The sequence below is a fragment of the Saccoglossus kowalevskii genome, chromosome 11 (genome assembly GCF_978046115.1).
Source record: "Saccoglossus kowalevskii chromosome 11, keSacKowa6.1, whole genome shotgun sequence".
Taxonomy (NCBI): domain Eukaryota; kingdom Metazoa; phylum Hemichordata; class Enteropneusta; family Harrimaniidae; genus Saccoglossus; species Saccoglossus kowalevskii.
In genome coordinates, this window is record NC_140651.1 from 17,056,692 (window position 1) to 17,063,195 (window position 6,504).

Below are 6,504 nucleotides of genomic sequence, written 5' to 3' on the forward strand. Positions count from 1 at the left end.
GATATCTTCAGTTCTTTAATTGAAACGTGCATTGATAACAGTGGAGCCATTTCAGCCGACAGGCTGCTAGTTAATCATTGGGCCTGAATTTAACCTTGAGTGCAACTGACATACAGTGATCCAAGTGAAACTAGAAACTGGAATCCCCACTCCATATGGGAATTGGTCGGGAGTGAAATAAGAAGACATTTTGAAGAGTACATTTGCCTTATTTGCATGTGATATGAATGAAAAAACACTGAATATAGATTTTTTATTTAAATGAATTTTGTATTATTGTCATTGTTAATTGCAGCTCATAACCCTGCTGTTTTAGTGTAACTCTGGCTTGTGGTATTTACAGCTGGTAGGTTTCCCCTTTGTCGTTGTCACATCAGTCCTATTTTTAGATGAACCATCTAGTTATATTCTAGGTGACTCCCATGTGCGAGCACACAGTGGGAGTCTTTACAGTTAGTGTGTATGTATGAATGTGTACATGTATGTGCACCTGCCTGTCTGTTCTACTGATATTTCGATGAAAAATGATGCATAGATGCTCTGGGTTAATACACAGATTTTATTTGGTTTTGGTTTAAATCCATGCATATTTATTTTTTAATTTGCATGATTAGATATTCTGTTATCTGTTCCGGTGATACACTTAGTACATAGACTTGATTAGTTTTGGGTGAAAACCCCATGCATATTATTTACCTAATTTGCATAAGTATTAGTAAATTTTCTTCTTTTCCTACTGATATCTCAAGTACTAATCATCACATTACAATGAAACTTGCTACATAGATGTCATAGGACAATACACAGACCTTGTAAAATTGTGGGTACTTATCTTTGCATAATAAGTTAATTTTTGGTTTTTCTGCTGATACTATGTCGTCCTAATCATCACATTTCATTACATAGTTGCTCTAGGATTATGCACAGACTTAATTAGTTTTAAATGAAAATCGTGCATATTAATTACCTGATTTGCATAATTATGGCTTTTCCACTGATAACTCAAGTACTTAATTTAATGAATCTTGGTACATAAATAGTTAAAAACAATGCAACATTAAGACTTGGCATTCGAACATACTAATTGCTAAATTTTCACAAGGTGAATATTCATCACATTTCATTGAAATTTGGTTCATATTTGCTTTAGGGTAATCCACAGATGCGATTAGTTTAATAATGAAAACATAATTTCTGAAAAAATCCGATTTAAATTGAACTTGTGGTAGAAGTACTCTGGGATAAATTAAACTGAAACCCACAGATGTAAAATTAAGTGTATTTATCTAACTCAAAGTCGCATCTGGAATCATTTGGTATTGAACAGACAAACGTGTACTTTTTTAAAATCAAATTTTAAACAAGATATTTTAAATAATTGTTCGAAGCTTTTTAATCTGTATGTATTTTTTTCATAGTATGATGTACAGTGAATATTATGTAACTAGTGGAGTAAAAATAGCAGTGTATATTTTATTTTAGTAATGCATTGTTTAAATGTCTTTTACATCTTTAGGAAAACAACATATCGTTACTTCGTCACACTCTGAAACATTTAGGTTGTTTCAAAGTTTCGTTTATAATTTGTTGTCAATAAAAACTTCACAAAACTATGTCTCGACTACATTTCGTTGTTCTCTTAAATAATTTTAAATTTATTCCGTACCATAGACCATCAGTCCAAATGTACAACAATAGTTTTATTAAATACTGTAAAATACTTTATTTTCGCTTGGAGCTGCAGGAATGGTTCAGGGGGAAAAAAATCAAGCGAATATACCCTTTTTCCTATATTTTACATTCAACTAAGACTGAAGAAACCACCGTAACCACCTCGATGAGGATACCACTATACTGTCACTGGAGGCTGACGACACGACATCAACGTACAGGATGAGCATGTCGAAACGGAAAATATCGCCAGCAAAGTCTGCAGTATCTGACAACGCTTGTGGTGAAGCTAATAACACGAGGCTCGTCGGCCTGGATATATTGATTTCGAATCTGGCTGACCACTGTAAATGTTCTCTGTGTAAAAAGGGAAAAATATTCATCCATGAAGAATCTCGTTATGGCTGGGAATCTCACTTTAGTCTCCGGTGCACATGCGGCCTTTCAAACATAACACATGCACGCGGATTGGCTAAGAATACGAGGTAGTCAAAAATAGAATAATCAGATTCATTGTGTCATGTGGGACGGCAGACTGACTTTCAAATTTTAGTGACGCATCAGTGGTTCGTAGACAAAGCAGTTACACGTACATTCTTAGCTCTTGGAAATGAAAACTGTTTTGTGCTGGTAATAATTGTATAACAATCGTAATGCAAGTCAACTAAACTAAACTCAGATTGTAAGAGTTATAGAGCAAAAACGACGACCTGTAATTCACGACAGTACTTGACTGACTTGCTTCCAAACGGATTCAGTTAGCAAATAGTAGGCCTTTTTTTGTAAATTACGATATTTAACAAAAGTTTTAGTAAAAATTAAAAAAAAGGCGTAGCTTTACAGAGTACTCTCATCTCATTATGTAGTTCTGCTCTGATGACATTTTCGCTTGGTTCAGGTGCCGTGGCTCACGCGAAATTTGCGTGAAAGGTGGCGTAGACACTACAGTGTTCAAGTTTAACGGTCACATATCACGTTTTGTACATAAAGTGTTTCTTGTGATGTGGTATGACCATAGACCTTCTAAGATCTATGGTATAACACTCGAAACTAAGCTTGTCAAGCAAATAAACTTAAATTGATAACGGGATTACACTGTTTATTCAAGGGCGGCCATACTTCGTTTTCACGTTGCTTTTTTCAAATTATCGATTTTTTCATAACTTTATCGGCCTTGTACCAAACGGATTGTTTTGATTTTTATAAAACCAACACAATAGCTATCTTAAACATCAAAAAATAACTGAATACGATGCGCTGAACAGAAAATATCCTCTCGACTGTGCTACTTTTGGTTTTTAAGTCTTTTCAGCCATTTGAAACGTAATGTGTCTAAAACAACAAAAATCACGATTACGCAAACAGTGCTTGTCCGATTTCATTGTTTTTTTCAGAGATTGAACTCAAGATTAACTGAAAACAAAATGTAAAATCTTTTTTCAAGTATCAGTAATATTTCAATACTAATTGACCTGTGAAAATAGAGCACTCTAATTTATTACAGAATTCTTCTCCACCACACTCCACCAACAATTCAGAAAGTATCTCTTTTACATTGTTGTTGAGAACATTGTAGTCTTCCCTTTCTCATAAAAATGTGTTGGCTAACTGTTTTCGTTTTCTAGTAGCAGTAAAAATAGCTGAACAATCGATTTGGTTTATTTAGCAGTCACGTGACGTAATTGACATTAGTGTTATCATAATTGTTGGATAGAGTGTTGCAAGGTATTAATCATTATTATTTTTATAAAGCTTTTTCTGTTTTGCCCAGCGAAAGTCTACTACATCCTTAAAGAAAAGTTCACAGCAATTTGTTTCAGCTACTAGAACAGTATGATGGAACTGTTATGATACTAATTTAAAAACGCACTTCAAAAACGAAGATTGGTGTTTGAAGATGTAGATTTTCAGAAGGCAACAGTACTGTTGACTATTCTTGACACCAACAAACTATTTAAGTTGACTTGCATACAAAGCATAGCTTGCAGCATGATAGCTATTCGTAGAGGGCGTTTTTTTTACTTTTCAAATAATACAGTAGTCACACAATGAATATAATTAGGCAGTTCATATTTGTCTCGGTGAACCATTAATTTTTGACAGACACCTTTACAAAATACTTGGACGAGAACCAGCTAATATTTTCTGTTATCTTGCATGTTTTTTTCACGTCTAAATGCAGCACTTTTTTCTGAGATGAGGCATTTGGAAATTATTTGTCCCTTAAATTAATTGAACAAATTAGGCACCAATGTTTTTGTAAGATGGTGTCTATCAAGGACATTCGATAGACTGCTTTCCCATTGTTTCAAACCTAAAACTTGTTTGTATTCAAAATTAATTATGACAATGCATATTCATATTGAAACAAACTAAGGTATGATAAAGAGAATATTATATAACAAAGGGCAAGGTCACCAGCGTTCAACTATATTTAAATGATGTGCGGACACTCAGTCTGATCAGGGTAATTCAATATAATAATATTTTCCCGCTGAAAAATCTTTTATATTTGTTAAGTTTTGAGCAATTCAAGTTCTTGCCAACATTGGAAATCCATGTCGCACTATCTTTGTTTAAATAATTTAAGGAATGGTAATTCGCGACCAACTCCTTGATTTATCCAGGCCTTACTAAAAATGACTGTTTTAAAGCGGGGGAGTCGTCACCTGCGCATAGCATGTCATTGTTTACAAACAAGCGTGTACCCATGAGCCTTTTAGCGTGTGTTGTTATCGTCGTTTGGGACTCAATTCCATAACTTAGACGTATATTATCAGTTTCAATAATTACTAATCTTTAATTACAACTATCTTCTTATTGTAATCCTCGTGACTGTATGCAAATTATAATTCGTGATATACGTTCTACATTCACATATTATAATAATAGTTATAATTATAAGGTGCAAGTGTAATGTGTACATCACGAATTACAATTTGCTTGCTGGAGGCAAGTAGTTGTTAAATAACGACTAGCGATTGTTGAAACTGATAATACATGTCTAGTTTCAGGAGGTGTCGATAAATAAATAAATACATACAAAAATGAGCGAACAAATAAACAAACAAATGTATAGGTGTTGCTGTGAAATACTGAGAATAAAAGAACACATCTTTGTGTAACCACCTGTGATACAACAGATGGGGGGGGGGAAGCACGAGTTCTAGAAATATAACAATATGCCCTCACTAGGCAATGACAGGAGTTCGGTTAGTACAACATATGTTATTAACTTACCTAATAAACCATGGGTAATAAACTTGTGATTACCGTCAATGTGCCATAATACGTTAGAACATGGTACGATCTTCTCCATACTGTATACAACTGTCTTGTAGCCACACCCTCTGGATCAACAGGGCACAGACTTGATCTGATTTTAAAAATTGGAATAAGAATCCCACGCGAAAGAAGGAGTCCCTGCATTCGTTTCATTCCTGTATTTGGCAACCTAACAATAATTTCCTCAATAATACTATCTAATTCTTCATCACTTAAATGTGGAATAGTACTCTCTCACAGAAAGTCCAAACTCTGACATTCTTCTCCATACAGTGCGTTTAGACACACCAAGTAATTTGGATGTGGTAGGGATGTTGAAGCCTTCCCTTAGCAGAAAATCTAGTTGCTCATGGCTAATAACAAACAATGGCTTTCAGGCTCACTAGAAAATGATTGCATAGATTTTAACCAAGTATTTTCAACTATAATTATGTTATCTACAATCTTTTTGGCTTGACCCACTTTAACCAATACCAAATCAGGATGATCATGGTCAAGTTATGTATTTGAGTCAAAAGATTGTTGCAGTGAAATATTATTCACTTGGCTGCACATTTATCGGAGACATGTTTTCTCATACCCAAATGAACGTTGCGAGACGAGACGAACTTCCATAAAGATTACCAGTATCCTCGGGGGCATCAGGGCATTTTCTACCGCCTGGCAACCCTCGTGGTGAAAACAAAGACCAAAAACTTGCAGGAAACGGTACTTTGCGATGGTTGATGAGAGTCCCCTGAACAGTGTAACAAGATTAGCCCTACGTGTGTAACATATATGAATTTGGTTGTTCAGGATTACTTCAAAGTTGAGTTTGTGTTGTTTTCTCGAGTTTTCACCGGCTCCACCGGCGTTCCACAGCAGCGCGCACAAAGCCCATAGAAATACGTGGTACAGTGGTGCGCGCCTTAGCAACGTAGAACGTCCGTGACGTAGCTCCGCCCCCGAGGATATCGCTCGATGACTACTGCTGTATATGTTTATGCAACTTGCGTGCATCTGGTCAACCTCTACAATCCTGCAAAAATGTATTCAAATTGAACCAAACAATCACAATACTAACCCATCAAACACGTACAATGCTGAACGACATTTCGCTTTGGGGGAGGGGGTTAAATAACAACAACAATAATAATATTTTATTAACAGAAACAATAACCTGTCGTCACGTGTTTGCGAAGGTTAAAAGAAACAACTTGAAAGTTTTTAGAAAATGCACTAACTCCCTCTCTGATGGCTTGACACATTCGTCAACCAGTGCACTTGTATGGGAAGAATTGGAGCTACAAGTCGATTTGTGTTTAGATAAACGTAATCGTACTTTATACAGATCATGAAACCCGATGGCGAGAAAATTAAAACATGTCATGCTTAATTAGAACGTTTCTTTAAAATAATAAACATGTAAAATATTCCAGCAACTATACTGTCACTATACTATGAAAGCCCACTGGTGACATTTTGTAGATAGTAAGTGGAGATGCGAAAAATGTCCCAAATTGGCTTTCATACTATACAGTGTTCCATTATTGACACACCAACCTAATA